Source organism: Ascaphus truei, chromosome 4 (genome assembly GCF_040206685.1).
Source record: "Ascaphus truei isolate aAscTru1 chromosome 4, aAscTru1.hap1, whole genome shotgun sequence".
Classification (NCBI taxonomy): Eukaryota; Metazoa; Chordata; class Amphibia; order Anura; family Ascaphidae; genus Ascaphus; species Ascaphus truei.
Genome location: NC_134486.1, coordinates 165,258,615 through 165,282,137, shown reverse-complemented (window position 1 = coordinate 165,282,137; position 23,523 = coordinate 165,258,615).

The following is a 23,523-nucleotide window of genomic DNA, read 5'->3' as shown; positions in this document are numbered from 1 at the left end:
ATAATTTCACTCTCACAACATTATGGCTGGTTGGAGACAGTCCGAACCACAAGTACCGGGTCCATGGTTCTGGGCGTATACTGGGGGGACGGGGGGGACTCCCATTAACCCCTGACTATACCGGGGATACGCTTATCACAATGCCTTTCTGGTCTGTGCTGAAGCAGGGCATTCTGGCAGCCAAGTGGCTTGACCTTTATTAGTGAGCCTGGTTACCCCCTCTCGGAACCACAGACTTAGAAATCGCCAGCTCATATACAGTGCATAAAATATATTTATATATATACCTTTATACACAATTTTAATAAAAAATATCACAAAATTCTTCTAAGTCCCTTGGGAAGAGTGAAAGATGCGCACGTTCATTTTCAGAGCTCCTAGACCTTCCCATAAGAAGTTAGCCAAAAAGTAGCTTCGAAAAACGCTTAGGTTAAGTTTCAGAGTTGCTTCTAATGTACCGAAGCTGGACTTAACATAATTTCACTCTCACAACATTATGGCTGGTTGGAGACAGTCCGAACCACAAGTACCGGGTCCATGGTTCTGGGCGTATACTGGGGGGACGGGGGGGACTCCCATTAACCCCTGACTATACCGGGGATACGCTTATCACAATGCCTTTCTGGTCTGTGCTGAAGCAGGGCATTCTGGCAGCCAAGTGGCTTGACCTTAATTAGTGAGCCTGGTTACCCCCTCTCGGAACCACAGACTTAGAAATCGCCAGCTCATATACAGTGCATAAAATATATTTATATATATACCCTTATACACCATTTTAATAAAAAATATCACAAAATTCTTCTAAGTCCCTCGGGAAGAGTGAAAGATGCGCACGTTCATTTTCAGAGCTCCTAGACCTTCCCATAAGAAGTTAGCCAAAAAGTAGCTTCGAAAAACGCTTAGGTGAAGTTTCAAAGTTGCTTCTAATGTACCAAAGCTGGACTTAGACATAATTTCACTCTCACAACATTATGGCTGGTTGGAGACAGTCCGAACCACAAGTACCGGGTCCATGGTTCTGGGCGTATACTGGGGGGACGGGGGGGACTCCCATTAAACCCTGACTAAACCGGGGTTACGCTTATCACAATGCCTTTCTGGTCTGTGCTGAAGCAGGGCATTCTGGCAGCCAAGTGGCTTCACCTTAATTAGTGAGCCTGGTTACCCCCTCTCGGAACCACAGACTTAGAAATCGCCAGCTCATATACAGTGCATAAAATATATTTATATATATACCCTTATACACCATTTTAATAAAAAATATCACAAAATTCTTCTAAGTCCCTCGGGAAGAGTGAAAGACGCGCACGTTCATTTTCAGAGCTCCTAGACCTTCCTATAAGAAGTTAGCCTAAAAGTAGCTTCGAAAAACGCTTAGGTTAAGTTTCAGAGTTGCTTCTAATGTACCAAAGCTGGACTTAGACATAATTTCACTCTCACAACATTATGGCTGGTTGGAGACAGTCCGAACCACAAGTACCGGGTCCATGGTTCTGGGCGTATACTGGGGGGACGGGGGGGACTCCCATTAACCCCTGACTATACCGGGGATACGCTTATCACAATGCCTTTCTGGTCTGTGCTGAAGCAGGGCATTCTGGCAGCCAAGTGGCTTGACCTTAATTAGTGAGCCTGGTTACCCCCTCTCGGAACCACAGACTTAGAAATCGCCAGCTCATATACAGTGCATAAAATATATTTATATACAGTATATACCCTTATACACCATTTTAATAAAAAATATCACAAAATTCTTCTAAGTCCCTCGGGAAGAGTGAAAGATGCGCACGTTCATTTTCAGAGCTCCTAGACCTTCCCATAAGAAGTTAGCCAAAAAGTAGCTTCGAAAAACGCTTAGGTGAAGTTTCAAAGTTGCTTCTAATGTACCAAAGCTGGACTTAGACATAATTTCACTCTCACAACATTATGGCTGGTTGGAGACAGTCCGAACCACAAGTACCGGGTCCATGGTTCTGGGCGTATACTGGGGGGACGGGGGGGACTCCCATTAAACCCTGACTAAACCGGGGTTACGCTTATCACAATGCCTTTCTGGTCTGTGCTGAAGCAGGGCATTCTGGCAGCCAAGTGGCTTCACCTTAATTAGTGAGCCTGGTTACCCCCTCTCGGAACCACAGACTTAGAAATCGCCAGCTCATATACAGTGCATAAAATATATTTATATACAGTATATACCCTTATACACCATTTTAATAAAAAATATCACAAAATTCTTCTAAGTCCCTCGGGAAGAGTGAAAGACGCGCACGTTCATTTTCAGAGCTCCTAGACCTTCCTATAAGAAGTTAGCCTAAAAGTAGTTTCGAAAAACGCTTAGGTTAAGTTTCAGAGTTGCTTCTAATGTACCAAAGCTGGACTTAGACATAATTTCACTCTCACAACATTATGGCTGGTTGGAGACAGTCCGAACCACAAGTACCGGGTCCATGGTTCTGGGCGTATACTGGGGGGACGGGGACGACTCCCATTAACCCCTGACTATACCGGGGATACGCTTATCACAATGCCTTTCTGGTCTGTGCTGAAGCAGGGCATTCTGGCAGCCAAGTGGCTTGACCTTTATTAGTGAGCCTGGTTATCCCCTCTCGGAACCACAGACTTAGAAATCGCCAGCTCATATACAGTGCATAAAATATATTTATATATATACCTTTATACACAATTTTAATAAAAAATATCACAAAATTCTTCTAAGTCCCTTGGGAAGAGTGAAAGATGCGCACGTTCATTTTCAGAGCTCCTAGACCTTCCCATAAGAAGTTAGCCAAAAAGTAGCTTCGAAAAACGCTTAGGTTAAGTTTCAGAGTTGCTTCTAATGTACCGAAGCTGGACTTAACATAATTTCACTCTCACAACATTATGGCTGGTTGGAGACAGTCCGAACCACAAGTACCGGGTCCATGGTTCTGGGCGTATACTGGGGGGACGGGGGGGACTCCCATTAAACCCTGACTAAACCGGGGTTACGCTTATCACAATGCCTTTCTGGTCTGTGCTGAAGCAGGGCATTCTGGCAGCCAAGTGGCTTCACCTTAATTAGTGAGCCTGGTTACCCCCTCTCGGAACCACAGACTTAGAAATCGCCAGCTCATATACAGTGCATAAAATATATTTATATATATACCCTTATACACCATTTTAATAAAAAATATCACAAAATTCTTCTAAGTCCCTCGGGAAGAGTGAAAGACGCGCACGTTCATTTTCAGAGCTCCTAGACCTTCCCATAAGAAGTTAGCCAAAAAGTAGCTTCGAAAAACGCTTAGGTGAAGTTTCAGAGTTGCTTCTAATGTACCAAAGCTGGACTTAGACATAATTTCACTCTCACAACATTATGGCTGGTTGGAGACAGTCCGAACCACAAGTACCGGGTCCATGGTTCTGGGCGTATACTGGGGGGACGGGGACGACTCCCATTAACCCCTGACTATACCGGGGATACGCTTATCACAATGCCTTTCTGGTCTGTGCTGAAGCAGGGCATTCTGGCAGCCAAGTGGATTGACCTTTATTAGTGAGCCTGGTTACCCCCTCTCGGAACAACAGACTTAGAAATCGCCAGCTCATATACAGTGCATAAAATATATTTATATATATACCCTTATACACCATTTTAATAAAAAATATCACAAAATTCTTCTAAGTCCCTCGGGAAGAGTGAAAGACGCGCACGTTCATTTTCAGAGCTCCTAGACCTTCCTATAAGAAGTTAGCCTAAAAGTAGCTTCGAAAAACGCTTAGGTTAAGTTTCAGAGTTGCTTCTAATGTACCAAAGCTGGACTTAGACATAATTTCACTCTCACAACATTATGGCTGGTTGGAGACAGTCCGAACCACAAGTACCGGGTCCATGGTTCTGGGCGTATACTGGGGGGACGGGGGGGACTCCCATTAACCCCTGACTATACCGGGGATACGCTTATCACAATGCCTTTCTGGTCTGTGCTGAAGCAGGGCATTCTGGCAGCCAAGTGGCTTGACCTTTATTAGTGAGCCTGGTTACCCCCTCTCGGAACCACAGACTTAGAAATCGCCAGCTCATATACAGTGCATAAAATATATTTATATATATACCTTTATACACAATTTTAATAAAAAATATCACAAAATTCTTCTAAGTCCCTTGGGAAGAGTGAAAGATGCGCACGTTCATTTTCAGAGCTCCTAGACCTTCCCATAAGAAGTTAGCCAAAAAGTAGCTTCGAAAAACGCTTAGGTTAAGTTTCAGAGTTGCTTCTAATGTACCGAAGCTGGACTTAACATAATTTCACTCTCACAACATTATGGCTGGTTGGAGACAGTCCGAACCACAAGTACCGGGTCCATGGTTCTGGGCGTATACTGGGGGGACGGGGGGGACTCCCATTAACCCCTGACTATACCGGGGATACGCTTATCACAATGCCTTTCTGGTCTGTGCTGAAGCAGGGCATTCTGGCAGCCAAGTGGCTTGACCTTAATTAGTGAGCCTGGTTACCCCCTCTCGGAACCACAGACTTAGAAATCGCCAGCTCATATACAGTGCATAAAATATATTTATATATATACCCTTATACACCATTTTAATAAAAAATATCACAAAATTCTTCTAAGTCCCTCGGGAAGAGTGAAAGATGCGCACATTCATTTTCAGAGCTCCTAGACCTTCCCATGAGAAGTTAGCCAAAAAGTAGCTTCGAAAAACGCTTAGGTGAAGTTTCAGAGTTGCTTCTAATGTACCAAAGCTGGACTTAGACATAATTTCACTCTCACAACATTATGGCTGGTTGGAGACAGTCCGAACCACAAGTACCAGGTCCATGGTTCTGGGCGTATACTGGGGGGACGGGGACGACTCCCATTAACCCCTGACTATACCGGGGATACGCTTATCACAATGCCTTTCTGGTCTGTGCTGAAGCAGGGCATTCTGGCAGCCAAGTGGCTTGACCTTTATTAGTGAGCCTGGTTACCCCCTCTCAGAACAACAGACTTAGAAATCGCCAGCTCATATACAGTGCATAAAATATATTTATATATATACCCTTATACACCATTTTAATAAAAAATATCACAAAATTCTTCTAAGTCCCTCGGGAAGAGTGAAAGACGCGCACGTTCATTTTCAGAGCTCCTAGACCTTCTAATAAGAAGTTAGCCAAAAAGTAGCTTCGAAAAACGCTTAGGTGAAGTTTCAGAGTTGCTTCTAATGTACCAAAGCTGGACTTAGACATAATTTCACTCTCACAACATTATGGCTGGTTGGAGACCGTCCGAACCACAAGTACCGGGTCCATGGTTCTGGGCGTATACTGGGGGGACGGGGACGACTCCCATTAACCCCTGACTATACCGGGGATACGCTTATCACAATGCCTTTCTGGTCTGTGCTGAAGCAGGGCATTCTGGCAGCCAATTGGCTTGACCTTTATTAGTGAGCCTGGTTACCCCCTCTCGGAACAACAGACTTAGAAATCGCCAGCTCATATACAGTGCATAAAATATATTTAAATATATACCCTTATACACCATTTTAATAAAAAATATCACAAAATTCTTCCAAGTCCCTCGGGAAGAGTGAAAGACGCGCACGTTCATTTTCAGAGCTCCTAGACCTTCCTATAAGAAGTTAGCCAAAAAGTAGCTTCGAAAAACGCTTAGGTTAAGTTTCAGAGTTGCTTCTAATGTACCGAAGCTGGACTTAGACATAATTTCACTCTCACAACATTATGGCTGGTTGGAGACAGTCCGAACCACAAGTACCGGGTCCATGGTTCTGGGCGTATACTGGGGGGACGGGGGGGACTCCCATTAACCCCTGACTATACCGGGGATACGCTTATCACAATGCCTTTCTGGTCTGTGCTGAAGCAGGGCATTCTGGCAGCCAAGTGGCTTGACCTTTATTAGTGAGCCTGGTTACCCCCTCTCGGAACCACAGACTTAGAAATCGCCAGCTCATATACAGTGCATAAAATATATTTATATATATACCCTTATAAACCATTTTAATAAAAAATATCACAAAATTCTTCTAAGTCCCTCGGGAAGAGTGAAAGATGCGCACGTTCATTTTCAGAGCTCCTAGACCTTCCCATAAGAAGTTAGCCAAAAAGTAGCTTCGAAAAACGCTTAGGTGAAGATTCAGAGTTGCTTCTAATGTACCAAAGCTGGACTTAGACATAATTTCACTCTCACAACATTATGGCTGGTTGGAGACAGTCCGAACCACAAGTACCGGGTCCATGGTTCTGGGCGTATACTGGGGGGACGGGGACGACTCCCATTAACCCCTGACTATACCGGGGATACGCTTATCACAATGCCTTTCTGGTCTGTGCTGAAGCAGGGCATTCTGGCAGCCAAGTGGCTTGACCTTTATTAGTGAGCCTGGTTACCCCCTCTCGGAACAACAGACTTAGAAATCGCCAGCTCATATACAGTGCATAAAATATATTTATATATATACCCTTATACACCATTTTAATAAAAAATATCACAAAATTCTTCTAAGTCCCTCGGGAAGAGTGAAAGACGCGCACGTTCATTTTCAGAGCTCCTAGACCTTCCTACAGTATAAGAAGTTAGCCAAAAAGTAGCTTCGAAAAACGCTTAGGTTAAGTTTCAGAGTTGCTTCTAATGTACCGAAGCTGGACTTAGACATAATTTCACTCTCACAACATTATGGCTGGTTGGAGACAGTCCGAACCACAAGTACCGGGTCCATGGTTCTGGGCGTATACTGGGGGGACGGGGACGACTCCCATTAACCCCTGACTATACCGGGGATACGCTTATCACAATGCCTTTCTGGTCTGTGCTGAAGCAGGGCATTCTGGCAGCCAAGTGGCTTGACCTTTATTAGTGAGCCTGGTTACCCCCTCTCGGAACAACAGACTTAGAAATCGCCAGCTCATATACAGTGCATAAAATATATTTATATATATACCCTTATACACCATTTTAATAAAAAATATCACAAAATTCTTCTAAGTCCCTCGGGAAGAGTGAAAGACGCGCACGTTCATTTTCAGAGCTCCTAGACCTTCCCATAAGAAGTTAGCCAAAAAGTAGCTTCGAAAAACGCTTAGGTTAAGTTTCAGAGTTGCTTCTAATGCACCGAAGCTGGACTTAACATAATTTCGCTCTCACAACATTATGGCTGGTTGGAGACAGTCCGAACCACAAGTACCGGGTCCATGGTTCTCGGCGTATACTGGGTGGACGGGGGGGACTCCCATTAACCCCTGACTATACCGGGGATACGCTTATCACAATGCCTTTCTGGTCTGTGCTGAAGCAGGGCATTCTGGCAGCCAAGTACCTTGACCTTTATTAGTGAGCCTGGTTACCCCCTCTCGGAACAACAGACTTAGAAATCGCCAGCTCATATACAGTGCATAAAATATATTTATATATATACCCTTATACACCATTTTAATAAAAAATATCACAAAATTCTTCTAAGTCCCTCGGGAAGAGTGAAAGACGCGCACGTTCATTTTCAGTGCTCCTAGACCTTCCTATAAGAAGTTAGCCAAAAAGTAGCTTCGAAAAACGCTTAGGTTAAGTTTCAGAGTTGCTTCTAATGTACCGAAGCTGGACTTAGACATAATTTCACTCTCACAACATTATGGCTGGTTGGAGACAGTCCGAACCACAAGTACCGGGTCCATGGTTCTGGGCGTATACTGGGGGGACGGGGACGACTCCCATTAACCCCTGACTATACCGGGGATACGCTTATCACAATGCCTTTCTGGTCTGTGCTGAAGCAGGGCATTCTGGCAGCCAAGTGGCTTGACCTTAATTAGTGAGCCTGGTTACCCCCTCTCGGAACCACAGACTTAGAAATCGCCAGCTCATATACAGTGCATAAAATATATTTATATATATACCCTTATACACCATTTTAATAAAAAATATCACAAAATTCTTCTAAGTCCCTCGGGAAGAGTGAAAGACGCGCACGTTCATTTTCAGAGCTCCTAGACCTTCCCATAAGAAGTTAGCCAAAAAGTAGCTTCGAAAAACGCTTAGGTGAAGTTTCAGAGTTGCTTCTAATGTACCAAAGCTGGACTTAGACATAATTTCACTCTCACAACATTATGGCTGGTTGGAGACAGTCCGAACCACAAGTACCGGGTCCATGGTTCTGGGCGTATACTGGGGGGACGGGGACGACTCCCATTAACCCCTGACTATACCGGGGATACGCTTATCACAATGCCTTTCTGGTCTGTGCTGAAGCAGGGCATTCTGGCAGCCAAGTGGCTTGACCTTTATTAGTGAGCCTGGTTACCCCCTCTCGGAACAACAGACTTAGAAATCGCCAGCTCATATACAGTGCATAAAATATATTTATATATATACCCTTATACACCATTTTAATAAAAAATATCACAAAATTCTTCTACAGTAAGTCCCTCGGGAAGAGTGAATGACGCGCACTTTCATTTTCAGAGCTCCTAGACCTTCCTATAAGAAGTTAGCCAAAAAGTAGCTTCGAAAAACGCTTAGGTTAAGTTTCAGAGTTGCTTCTAATGTACCGAAGCTGGACTTAGACATAATTTCACTCTCACAACATTATGGCTGGTTGGAGACAGTCCGAACCACAAGTACCGGGTCCATGGTTCTGGGCGTATACTGGGGGGACGGGGGGGACTCCCATTAACCCCTGACTATACCGGGGATACGCTTATCACAATGCCTTTCTGGTCTGTGCTGAAGCAGGGCATTCTGACAGCCAAGTGGCTTGACCTTTATTAGTGAGCCTGGTTACCCCCTCTCGGAACCACAGACTTAGAAATCGCCAGCTCATATACAGTGCATAAAATATATTTATATATATACCCTTATACACCATTTTAATAAAAAATATCACAAAATTCTTCTAAGTCCCTCGGGAAGAGTGAAAGATGCGCACGTTCATTTTCAGAGCTCCTAGACCTTCCTATAAGAAGTTAGCCAAAAAGTAGCTTCGAAAAACGCTTAGGTTAAGTTTCAGAGTTGCTTCTAATGTACCAAAGCTGGACTTAGACATAATTTCACTCTCACAACATTATGGCTGGTTGGAGACAGTCCGAACCACAAGTACCGGGTCCATGGTTCTGGGCGTATATTGGTGGGACGGGGACGACTCCCATTAACCCCTGACTATACCGGGGATACGCTTATCACAATGCCTTTCTGGTCTGTGCTGAAGCAGGGCATTCTGGCAGCCAAGTGGCTTGACCTTTATTAGTGAGCCTGGTTACCCCCTCTCGGAACCACAGACTTAGAAATCGCCAGCTCATATACAGTGCATAAAATATATTTATATATATACCCTTATACACCATTTTAATAAAAAATATCACAAAATTCTTCTACACTGGCGACACACTTTATTCGAGCACGGCAAGTCCCGCGAATTCGGGTATACTCGGGTGTATTCAGGTTTCTGATAGTTTTCTGCCAGAGTGCATTGCGTTATTTTCCGGCCGGAATTTAAGCTTTTTATTCCGGCTGGTTACAATACTGCAATGCCGTCAAAATACACATGGTGGCGCTTGCGAGCTATTCTCTGTGAAGCCGTCCCCTATAATGAATTGTAATGCAGTATATACTGTATACTATATACTGTATATACTGTATAACAACAACCCCTGTAAGCCCTAACATACAGTACTGTACAGTACTGTACTGTACTGTATATGCACATACATAAATGATACTACTGTATGGGCGGCGGGGGCGAGATGTGTTTGCAGCAGAGAGAGATCCGCTGCTCTCTCTCTGCGCAAACATCCGCACATTAAAAATTATTTGAAATACATTTTTATTGATAGTGTAGATGTGCAGGGGGTCTCCGGAGCTGAACCGCGTTGGTTTTAGGTCTGGGGACCCCGTGCCCCCCGAGATACAGGCCCCTTTAGGGGGTGCCGGTATCCCTCTGCGTTTAAAGGTCCCAATCACGTGACCGCGGCCTGTAAACCAAGCAGAGCAGAGGGATACCGGCACCCCCTAAAGTGGCCTGTATCTTGGGGGGCACGGGGTCCCCAGACCTGAAACCTGTGCGCTTCTGCTCTGGAGACCCTCTGCACATGTACACTATCAATAAAACACATACAATATACAGTATAAATAAACACTCGTTCTTTACCTTAGCGTCTATGCGCTATGGTAAAGAAGCATTATTTTAATAATATTGTAAAGTGAGCAGGGGGTTCCCTGAGCCAGAAATTAATGCTCAGGGAACCCCCCCCCCCTGCTCCTGATCAATATTATTAAAAATACGGAAAATGCTGCGTCATTACCATAGCGGATAGCCGCTAAGGCAATGAAGGGGTTAACCCACCGTGCCCGCTTTATTGTGTGTAGTGGGGATGGGTGAGGGGGGTATTTGGCCCTTGGAGTGAGTTTAGGACTTGCGGGAGGGGGGGGGGGGGTTGCGGGTGCACTTAACCCCTTCACGACCGTAGCAGTTAATACCGCTACGGTCATGAAGGGGTTAAGCCCTCCCGCTACCCCACCCCCCCCCGCAAGCCCTCCCCAACCATCGTTGGGGCGAATACCCCATTCACCCACCCTCCCGCAACCCACAACAATAAAATACACACAGCAGCCGCCAAAAAATAAATAAATAAATGACAATAAATACATTTGAAATACATTTTTATTGATAGTGTAGATGTGCAGGGGGTCTCCGGAGCTGAACCGCATTGGTTTTAGGTCTGGGGACCCCGTGCCCCCCGAGATACAGGCCCCTTTAGGGGGTGCCGGTATCCCTCTGCGTTTCAAGGTCCCGATCACGTGATCGCGGCCTGTAAACCAAGCAGAGCAGAGGGATACCGGCACCCCCTAAAGGGGCCTGTATCTCGGGGGGCACGGGGTCCCCAGACCTGAAACCTGTGCGCTTCTGCTCTGGAGACCCTCTGCACATGTACACTATCAATAAAACACATACAATATACAGTATAAATAAACACTCGTTCTTTACCTTAGCGTCTATGCGCTATGGTAAAGAAGCATTATTTTAATAATATTGTAAAGTGAGCAGGGGGTTCCCTGAGCCAGAAATTAATGCTCAGGGAACCCCCCCCCCCCCCCCCGCTGCTCCTGATCAATATTATTAAAAATACGGAAAGTGCTGCGTCATTACCATAGCGGATAGCCGCTAAGGCAATGAAGGGGTTAAGGCATAATAAACAATTAATACATTCAATACATATTTTTCACGTCTGTGTTAAAACTCCCTGCCTTCTCTCTAATCTATGTAAAACCCCCTCCCCCTATTCTCGCTTTTAAAACGCCCTGCCTTCTCTCTAATCTATGTAAAACCCCCTCCCCCTATCCCCCTATTGTGTGTGTGCGTTAAGCTTCCCTGCAAGCTATGTAAAAAAACCTCCCCCTATTGTGTGTGTGTGTTAAATCTGCCTGGCCTGTGTTTCTGAGTGCTGAGTGCTCTGCGTTTAAAGGTCCCAATCACGTGATCGCGGCCTGTAAACCAAGCAGAGCAGAGGGATACCGGCACCCCCTAAAGGGGCCTGTATTTCGGGGGGCACGGGGTCCCCAGACCTGAAACCTGTGCGCTTCAGCTCCGGAGACCCCCTGCACATGTACACTATCAATAAAAATGTATTTCAAATGTATTTATTGTCATTTATTTATTTATTTATTTAGATTTATTTATTAATTGTGCTGCTGCTGCTGCAAGTCGTAAACTCACACCAAGGGCGAAACACCCCCCTCACCCCCAATAAAAAAAATTCACGCACAGCAGCCCCACAATTAATAAATAAATCTAAATAAATAAATAAATAAATAAATGCCAATAAATACATTTGAAATACATTTTTATTGATAGTGTAGATGTATATATATATATATATATATATATATATATATATATATATATATATACAGTATACAGTATATATACACACATGATGAACCAATAGTACAAATACATGTAGAATGGTTATCAAAATCATACTGTCCTACAGATAACGCTTCTCTATACAGACAATAATAATAATCCATTTAATAATCCTACAGTAACTTATTTTACAATATAAAACATAACATTACAATCCACACAGTACATTGCATTTACATTGTATACTGTAAATGATGCATAGCATTAAATCTATGCACCATATACAATACTGTACATTCTGCAAATGAATGTTAACAATATAATTGCAAGCTACTCTACCAGTAAATACTGTACAAACACTTCCAAACAAGTCAACTACAGTATTTTAACCAATCAAGTAAACCAAAATCAATATATACTGTAAGTACCAACCAGAAAAGACAATTTAAAACCAAACTAACCCTTACAATACCAAGGATTACATCTATCTAATTGTAAAAAACCTTATACATTATACACAGCATTGTTTAAAGCCCCCTCCCCCCTAATGTTTCTGTTAAGCAGATTACACTGAAGGGACAGTGATATAAAGGCCTAAAGCCCCTTCCCCCCCTAATGTTTGTGTTAAACAGATTACATTGAAGGGAGAGAGATGTTTCTGTTACCAGTAAATCTCCCTCCCTGCATTGCTAACCACCCTCACCCCCTACCCACATACCGTTACCCCCCCCCCATCCTGGCCATGGCCCCTCCGCTTCTGCAAAACAGACACAAAAATTAAAACATACAAAGTAATGTCCCCTAACCCCTTAATCACCATAGCGGTTATTAACCGCTACAGTCATGAAGGGGTTAACCCACCCTCACCCACCCACCACTCGGGATGCCTACATACCCTCCCACACTAACCCCCCCACCCGTGAGGCCTAACCACCCAGTCAGTACCCACAAGGGAGGCCTACCCACATACCGTTGGGGAAACACCCCACCCCCACCCCAGTACCCACAATAAAAACAGTACAATGACCCACAATAAACAGCATTCTATTTATTAAATACATTACCCACCCCCTGTGCCCCCCCCCATAAATACAAGATTTATTCTTTTACATTCAGGGTCCATAACGCAGCCCCACGCTAGTCCCCGGTGGGCTGGCAGGGCACCTGCACAGACCTACAGTTTACCAGCAGCATTCCACAGGTTCTGGAGGCCTGCTGGTGGATCCTGCCAGCACCATGGCGCCCAGGTGGTCTCCTTGGGTCACCGTGAGCCACAATTGGGTCCCCACGGTAGGCCCAAGGATGTCTGGGAGCCCCGGGTCAAACCCACAGGTGTCTGCAGGGCCTCGGGTGGTTCCCATGGGGGTCTGGGGAACTCACGGGTGCTCACTACGGGTCCGCGGTGCCCCCACAGAAGTGGGACCACACATCATCATCCCCGCACCTACGGGTCGGAGGTGCCCCCACAGAAGTGGGACCACACATCGTCATGCCCGCAGACTACGGGTCCGCGGTGCCCCCACAGAAGTGGGACCACACATCATCATCCCCGCATGTGTCACCCGTGGAACCACCAGCCTGCTACACTTTAGGATACCCGAGGATTCCCCGCGGGTGGTCTCCAGAGGTCCCACGCAAAACCACGGAAGTAACCCTGAATGTAAAAAAAATAAACCTGGCCTATACATTCAATACATACACCCTCCCCCCCAACACCTACAGTACAATAATGTGCAAAATAACTATTATCCAGATATGGATAATAGATTAATTGCCCATTATTAAAAACATTAACTAGCATATACAAATAAATAAAGTACTACTGACCTCATCAATACGAAGTGTCCGATGCCAGCGCCTTCCTTCTCTTGCCCACACAAAACATAGCCAAAACCAAGGCAATACATTGCAAGTACAGTACATTCAGATATCAATTAACCCCTTAAACACCTTATCAGATAATAACCGCAAAGGTGATTAAGGGGTTAAGCCACACAGGCCCGATACCCACCCTCACCCATGAATTTGTACTGTGGCTTCATCATGCAACTATATATATATACTGTATATATATATACACAGAGAGACAGAGAGAAAGAGAGAGAGAGAGAGAGAGAGAGATATATATATACAGTATATATATATATATATATATATATATATATATATATATATATATATATATATATATATATATATATAAATACACACACGTTATATACACACCCATGATAAACCAATATACAGTACAAATAAATGTAGAAGGGTTATCAAAAGCACTGTCCTACAACCAAACTCTTCTCCATACATACACACTAAATTAAAATAAATTTCCTTTAATATTCATAACTGATCTCTCAATCTACTGTAAATCATCACTAAACCTCTGAAAAGCCATTTAAACAACTTACATTCCAATATAAATGATGCCTAAATATCTACTGTATGCACCATATACATTCTGCAAATTACTGTAATCAACCAAGTAAACAAAACTCAATTAGCAATCATTATTTACATCCCTAAACAATTCAGACTAGATCCCGAACAATAAAATCATTAACAAATTCACGCCTAGAGCAGAACAATTAAGCCTTTGAAAAAATATATGTACCGACAAAAATATAACCTTTCCAAACCAAGCCTACCTATCCCTGACCTTCCTCAAACACACAATACAATACCAAGGAATACATCTACAGTATCTAATTTTAAAATACTTTAAACTCACAAAATAATTAAAAACACATCTAATCCAGCTTTTAAAACATCATAATTTCTTACCCTGAATGTATACTGTACAGTATATCTCTCTAGACATATATATTGTACATACATACATACAGTGGCAAGAAATGATATACCACAAAAAAAAAAAATACACATGTTAAAAAACCTTTTGAAAAAATTAACAAGTTAAATAAAATACATTTCTTTACTGTAGTTCACTTACCATTACTTGCCCCCACCGACTCCCGTTGCCCAGCTTACTCACGAACCAATCCACGATCAGGAACCCATAAAATAATAAACCATTCAAAATAATAAACATTAAACTAAAAATCCAAACCAATCCACGGGTCTTCTACTTGTAATACATCTTCATCTGTATTCTTCTTTCTTCTATCTCCTTCCGGGCGGGGCAGGGCGTGGTCTTCTTTCCATCATCGGCCACGCCCTTGTCTTTTTTCTTCTCCGGAGGTCCTTCCTCCGCGGCGTCTGGCTGCAAAATGAGACGACATAGGCTTTTAAAGGCCTATGACGTCACATTTTGCGTCATGGTTCCCACGGTCCTGATTGGACCGTGAAAACCATGTGTTTTGGCCGATAAAAAAAAAAATGATGACGTCACTTAAAGGGAATGAAAGCACAGCCAATCAGAATGGCTTTGCTTCAATTGCCTTTAAGATGACGTCATGAAAAGGCACATGGCTGCCCTCACATGGTATGGTAGCCAATCAGAGCGTGGGAACTTTATCCCTACTCTGATTGGCTCTGGTATACCATGTGTCAGGGGCTTGGGGGAGAAAGGATGTGACGTCAATGAAAACCTGTCACGTGGTACGGTAGCCAATCAGAGCGTGGGAACTTTATCCTTATTGACGTCACATCCTTTCTCCCCCAAGCCCCTGACACATGGTATACCAGAGCCAATCAGAGTAGGGATAAAGTTCCCACGCTCTGATTGGCTCTAGTACCATGTGTGCACGGCCATGTGTCTTTTAATGATGTCACCTTAAAGGCATTTGAAGCAAAGCCATTCTGATTGGCTGTGCTTTCATTCCCTTTAAGTGACGTCATCATTTTTTTATTATCGGCCAAAACACATGGTTTTCACGGTCCAATCAGGACCGTGGGAACCATGACGCAAAATGTGACGTCATAGGCCTTTAAAAGCCTATGTCGTCTCATTTTGCAGCCAGATGCCGCGGAGGAAGGACCTCCGGAGAAGAAAAAAGACAAGGGCGTGGCCGATGATGGAAAGAAGACCACGCCCTGCCCCGCCCGGAAGGAGATAGAAGAAAGAAGAATACAGATGAAGATGTATTACAAGTAGAAGACCCGTGGATTGGTTTGGATTTTTAGTTTAATGTTTATTATTTTGAATGGTTTATTATTTTATGGGTTCCTGATCGTGGATTGGTTCGTGAGTAAGCTGGGCAACGGGAGTCGGTGGGGGCAAGTAAGGGTAAGTGAACTACAGTAAAGAAATGTATTTTATTTAACTTGTTAATTTTTTCAAAAGGTTTTTTAACATGTGTATTTTTTTTTTTTTGTGGTATATCATTTCTTGCCACTGTATGTATGTATGTACAATATATATGTCTAGAGAGATATACTGTACAGTATACATTCAGGGTAAGAAATGATGATGTTTTAAAAGCTGGATTAGATGTGTTTTTAATTATTTTGTGAGTTTAAAGTATTTTAAAATTAGATACTGTAGATGTATTCCTTGGTATTGTATTGTGTGTTTGAGGAAGGTCAGGGATAGGTAGGCTTGGTTTGGAAAGGTTGTATTTTTGTCGGTACATATATTTTTTCAAAGGCTTAATTGTTCTGCTCTAGGCGTGAATTTGTTAATGATTTTATTGTTCGGGATCTAGTCTGAATTGTTTAGGGATGTAAATAATGATTGCTAATTGAGTTTTGTTTACTTGGTTGATTACAGTAATTTGCAGAATGTATATGGTGCATACAGTAGATATTTAGGCATCATTTATATTGGAATGTAAGTTATTTAAATGGCTTTTCAGAGGTTTAGTGATGATTTACAGTAGATTGAGAGATCAGTTATGAATATTAAAGGAAATTTATTTTAATTTAGTGTGTATGTATGGAGAAGAGTTTGGTTGTAGGACAGTGCTTTTGATAACCCTTCTACATTTATTTGTACTGTATATTGGTTTATCATGGGTGTGTATACTGCTGCGGCACAGTTTATTCGAGCATTTGCCCGTTCTGTGCCGCAGCAGTAGCCTGGCGCGCGCCCGAGAGTGACGGGCGCGCGCCGAAGCAGCGGAAGAGCGCCCTCCGATCGGGGCGCTCTCCCTACCGCTGCCGGGTCCGCCGGTTCCCCCGGAACCCCCTGCCGCTGTCCCGCGATCGCGGGACACCAGGGCTCCCTCGGGGAGCCCCTGGACGCGCGTGCAGGGGGCGCACGCTCCCGAAGACGCGTGACCGCGCGTCTATGACGCGCGGCACGCCGAGGGGCGGCCACTAGCAAGCCGGGAAATCTCCCGGCTTGCGGATCTGGCCGCAGTGTAATAAACTGTGTCGCCAGTGTATAACGTGTGTGTATATATATATATATATATATATATATATATATATATATATATATACTGTATATATATCTCTCTCTCTCTCTCTCTCTTTCTCTCTGTCTCTCTGTGTATATATATATATACAGTATATATATATAGTTGCATGATGAAGCCACAGTACAAATTCATGGGTGAAGGGTGGGTATCGTGCCTGTGTGGCTTAACCCCTTAATTACCTTTGCGGTTATTATCCGATAAGGTGTTTAAGGGGTTAATTGATATCTGAATGTAATTGCAATGTATTGGCTTGGTTTTGGCTATGTTTTGTGTGGGCAAGAGAAGGAAGGCGCTGGCGTCGGACACTTCGTATTGATGAGGTAAGTAGTACTTTATTTATTTGTATATGCTAGTTAATGTTTTTAATAATGGGCAATTAATCTATTATCCATATCTGGATAATAGTTATTTTGCACATTATTGTACTGTAGGTGTTGGGGGGGAGGGTGTATGTATTGAATGTATAGGCCAGGTTTATTTTTTTTACATTCAGGGTTACTTCCGTGGTTTTGCGTGGGACCTCTGGAGACCACCCACGGGGAATCCTCGGGTATCCTAAAGGGTAGCAGGCTGGTGGTTCCATGGGTGACACATGCGGGGATGATGATGTGTGGTCCCACTTCTGTGGGGGCACCGCGGACCCGTAGTCTGCAGGCATGACGATGTGTGGTCCCACTTCTGTGGGGGCACCGCGGACCCGTAGTGAGCACCTGTGAGTTCCCCAGACCCCCATGGGAACCACCCGAGGCCCCGCAGACACCTGTGGGTTTGACCCGGGGCTCCCAGACATCCTTGGGCCTACCGTGGGGACCCAATTGTGGCTCACGGTGACCCAAGGAGACCACCTGGGCGCCATGGTGCTGGCAGGATCCACCAGCAGGCCTCCAGAACCTGTGGAATGCTGCTGGTAAACTGTAGGTCTGTCCAGGTGCCCTGCCAGCCCACCGGGGACTAGCGTGGGGCTGCGTTATGGACCCTGAATGTAAAAGAATAAATCTTGTATTTATGGGGGGGGCACAGGGGGTGGGTAATGTATTTAATAAATAGAATGCTGTTTATTGTGGGGCTGTGCATTGTTTTGATTGCGGGGACTGGGGGTGGGGGGTGGGGTTCCCCAACGGTATGTGGGTAGGCCTCCCTTGTGGGTAGTTAGTGGGTGAGGGTTGAGGGTGGTTAGGCCTCACGGGGTGGGGGGTTAGAGTGGGAGGGTATGTACAGTAGGTGTCCCGAGTGGTGGGTGAGGGCGGGTTAACCCCTTCATGACTGTAGCGGTTAATAACCGCTATGGTGATTAAGGGGTTAGGGGACATTACTTTGAAAGTGTTATTTTTTTTCTCTGTTTTACTGTACAGCAGCGGAGGTTGCCATGGGTAGTGGGTAGTGTATTGAATGTATTTATTGGTTATTATGCCTTAACCCCTTCATTACCTTAGCGGCTATACGCTATGCTAATGAAGCCTCGTTTCTGAACTTTTAATAATATTGTGCAGGAGCAGGGGGTCCCCTGAGATTAGATTTCTGTCTCAGGGAACCCCCTGCTCACTGTACAATATTATTAAAAAGACAGAAATGCTGCTTCTTTACCATAGCGCATAGCCGCTAAGCTAAAGAATGATTCTTTAATGATGTGTGTGTTTTATTCACAGTGTACATGTGCAGGGGGTCTCCGGAGCTGAAGCGCACAGGTTTCAGGTCTGGGGACCCCGTGCCCTCCGAGATACAGGCCCCTTTAGGGGGTGCCGGTATCCCTCTGCTCTGCTTGGTTTACAGGCCGCGGTCACGTGATCGGGGCTTTTAACGCAGAGGGATACCGGCACCCCCTAAAGGGGCCTGTATCTCGGAGGGCACGGGGTCCCCCGACCTGAAACCAGTGCGGTTCAGCTCCAGAGACCCCCTGCACATCTACACTATAAATAAAAATGTATTTCAAATGTATTTATTTGTATTTATTTATTTATTTATTGCGGGGATGCTGTGTGTGATTATTTTTTATTGTGTTTAGCGGGGGTGGGTGACGGGGTTTATAAATGTGAGTTTATAAATAAAATAAAGAATATTATTTATAGGGGCCTTAGAACAGAAGTTCCCACGCCAATTGCGCGCTCATTGCTCTTTTGTTACAATGTTGCTGGTCTTGCGGGTTTGCAGTCTGGCAGCAAAAAGCAGTTTGTACAGTAGTACTGAGTGTGAGATATTTTATTTAAAAATACAGTACAAAAACCGTGCAACACACAACAACATTCAGTATCCTTTGTTTAAGTACAGCAGGTACTATAGGGTGAAACATGTACTGTACAGTACAGCACAATATTACAGTATGGTCTCACTGAAAGTCCTCCCCATTTTCCAGCCATGGCCGATGCCTTGCATGGCGCAAAACGCCATTAATGCAGTCTCTAACGCCTCTCATTACAGGATCTGTAACAGGGTAATAGCGCTGCATTTCTTCCACAATCTTTTTCCTTAAATTGGCAGGAAGGGCATTTTTTTGGCGATTCCCATCATAGTTCACTTTGAACACCCACTCGCAGTACAATGTGTAGGGAACATGGTGTTTAAATATGATCAAGGCATACTTGTGTGGTATACCAGCACTCCTCACCCTATACTTCTCCCTCAGTGCCGGTGGCAGATCGCACAGGGAGATGTCGGGCACTGTTTGTATGCGAGCGGGTGTAGGAGGTCTTTTGGGAGCGGGTCTACTTGAGGCGATGGGCAATGGTAGGGTGTCTGGGAGGAAGCTTTCCTCCGGTAGTGGTCGCCGGGTTGTCTCCTGGCATGGTCTTGACGGGGTTGTCATGTCCTCCTCAATAGCATAGTACACTGTATCTTCTGGTGGAGGGGGTGTGCTTGGTGATGGAAGGGGGTCGAAGGTACCATGCATCACATCCATGTCACCCCCCTGCTCCAGCGTCGGGGAAACAGGGGCATTAACACCGAGCAAATAATGTATGCCCGCTATGTCTGCCTCTATCTTGTGCATCCGTTGATCCAGCCGCTGCTCCATTTGTAGCATCCGTTGCTCCATATGTAGCACCGACTCCAGAAGCAGATCTAGCTTTGCCAGCACACTAGAATTCCCGGGGAGATCCACACTTAGCCCATTCAGGATCCGGTCCAACGAGCTGCTTGTGCATGGCATCTGGAGATCTGGGGGGATGGGTGCAACGGAGGATGAGATGGGGTTTCCCTGGAGAGAAGCGGCATCGATGGAGAGTGGAAGAGGTGACCTGGGGATGCCCGGTACAGGAGAAGCTGCAGCGTGGTGGAAGAGGGATGGAGAAGGTGACCGCTGGATTTCCGGGAGAGAAGCAGAGTCGTCCAAGAGCAAAGGAGACAGTGACCCGTTGATTTCAGAGGCAGCAGCATCTTCAGATGGAACCGGAGAAGATGGGGGTGGAGAAGCCGGGCTGAAGATTTCCGGGACAGCTACAGCAGAGTCATCGAAGCTTATGGGAAGTGGTCTGCGGATTCGGTGAGTTGGCTGCCATGCGTCTTGCGTACCGAGCACAGTACCGTATTTCTTCTTCACATAATAAGGCTGACGTGTTTTAAAAGCCTTAGCCTTTGGGGTCAGCAGAAGGTTTTCTTTGTTGGCCTTAGCCTGTCGCTTTGCCTTTGGCTTGGAAACGGTAACTTCCTTTCTCTTTTTCAGTGTGGCAGGCACAGCAGAGGTGAGATGATTCTTTCGTCCATAGAACCGGGGCTGCTCCATGTAAGCGGGAGGCACAATGCAGTATCTGGACAATGGCTCAGATAAAGATCAGCAAGTGGTGGGCTATGCAACGTGTACAACCTTTTATGCATGGCGGCCAGGTACAGGTGTTGAAAGTGGGTGGTCTGTAATGTGAGTCATTAACATATAAATACACCATACATTTTGTGGATTCACTGCCCATTGAATACACATCGACTAAACATCGAATATACATTCTTGTGTTTGTATTTCTTTCTACAGTACTCGCAGCAATGCCTGTTAAGAAGATTTCAAAGGATCTCAGCATGAGAATGAAGGAGATGTACACGAGCGGAAAACGAATTGCAGATATCCAGCGCTGGTTAACTGCTTCTGGCCTCATTGTGCCATCAAGCACCGTGTGCTATCATGCACAAGGAAAAAACAGAGACCGCAAAAAGGCACCAAAGATAACAAATGCGTAAGTATACTGTATTTATAAAACGTAACCAAAAAAAATATAGAAAACTGTAGTGTACATCTACTGTATACCGTATTTATATAGTATATTTATTATATTACAACAGTATATACTGTAGTGTACTGTATGTGTGGTCAATTTATATTTTTTGTGCAGCAGTATACACTTTTGGTATATTGCAATTCATCTGACAACGAATATACAGTATATGATGTGTATTTATTATGATATAACAACAGTATACCGTATTTATATAGTATATTTATTATATTACAACAGTATATACTGTAGTGTACTGTATGTGTGGTCAATTTATATTTTTTGTGCAGCAGTATACACTTTTGGTATATTGCAATTCATCTGACAACGGAATATACAGTATACAGTATGATGTGTATTTATTATGATATAATAACAGTATATTTATATAGTATATTTATATTACAACAGTACTGTATACTGTATATTTGTCTATTTATATTTATAGTACAGCAGTATACATTTTTTGTATATTTATATTTACTGTATATTACAACATTACATGTACAGTATACAGTATACATTTTATATTGCTGCATATTAATAACACAATATAATTTCTTTGCATTGTAGGGAGACTACTCTTCTGGTGGACAGAATAAGTGAGGAGAATGATGAGAGGAGCGCATTAAGGGTTAAAAACACTCTTCAGGAAAACCACAATCTGACTGTATCCGAGAGCAGCATAAAGAAGATGAGACGCAGAATTGGATGGAAATATGGACGTGTGAGGTTAGTAGTGGACAGTACAGGAGGTACTGTACTGTAAAGTAAAAGTGTTGTTTTGCAAACTGTACTGCGCTGTGACGCTAACATTTTTTATTCATTGTCATTACAGAGCGTACCCCATGATACGGGACGCAAACAAAATCAAAAGAGTGCTCCAGGCCCAGGCATGGATCGACAGCGGTGAGACTTTCCAGGATTGCATCTTCACTGATGAGTCTACTGTGTCGCTGGAGAGATTTGCAAGATTTGCGTTCCACAAAAAAGGCCGCATAACTTTGAAGCCGCGGCCAAAACACCCTGTGAAGCTGCATGTGTGGGGTGCCATCTCTAGGCGTGGACCGGGATGCATTGTCGTCTTTGAAGGTACAATTTCTCAAATATAATGCCGCCTAATGCACTGTACTTGACTAGTGTTGCCTTACCGTATGCACTGTACTGTACTATTGAGCACTTTTCTTTTCTTGCTATAGGAATCATGAATAAAGATTTCTTCCAAGACAACATTGTGCCCGTGATAGTGCGATACATCACACAAGACTTTCCCAATGGTCATCGCTTTTACCAGGACAATGATCCCAAGCACACCGCGTCGACGGCGCATATCCTTGAGCGCGGCATCAACTGGGTGAAGACGCCAGCGGAGTAAGTGCAGTAGACCGTGTCCCATTTATGTTCCCCACTGTTTGTACTGTGTACTGTATCTCTTAAACTAATTGTCCTTTCTTTCCAATCACAGATCGCCAGACTTCAATCCGATCGAAATGGTCTGGCATCAGCTGAAGGACCACATCCGTAAAGTGGCGAAACCCTCCAAGAAGGACGAGTTGTATAAAGACACTGTTCCCTAAATGAATTAATGTTGACATCATTATTTACATAGGAAGAAATACAGTCAGGATCAGATATTGCACTGATATTAACACTTTCCTGATTATTCTTATCATGATAGAATTTTTTAAGAGTACACTTCCTGATAAATTTATTCAAATCTACCACAGTTTGAAAGAGGTTGAAATCAGTGTCAGGAACATATCCTAAGCCCTTGTTCAATAGTGATAGTTCGTCATCTGAGAGTACTACATTGGAGATGTTTATCACACCGCATTCTTGATTTAAAAGTTTTTCTTTCTCTTTGATGGAGCTCCCTTTTGATTTTGTTGTTTTTGTCCCCCGCCTCGTCCTTTTGGGTTTTTTGGAACCTCAGACGTTCTAAGGGACTCAGAGGAATGTCCTTGTTGGGATCTTTGGTCTGATTCTCTTTCTTTATACTTCCTCTCCCAAAAGGGGCGTTGTTCTTTGGGGGCATCCACATCTGATTGGGAATTATCTTCTTCATGCGTGGTGAAGAAAGAGACTGTTTGTGCCATATTTTCAGTGTCCGCTGTATCAGAGTCTCCACTATAAGCAGTGTTAG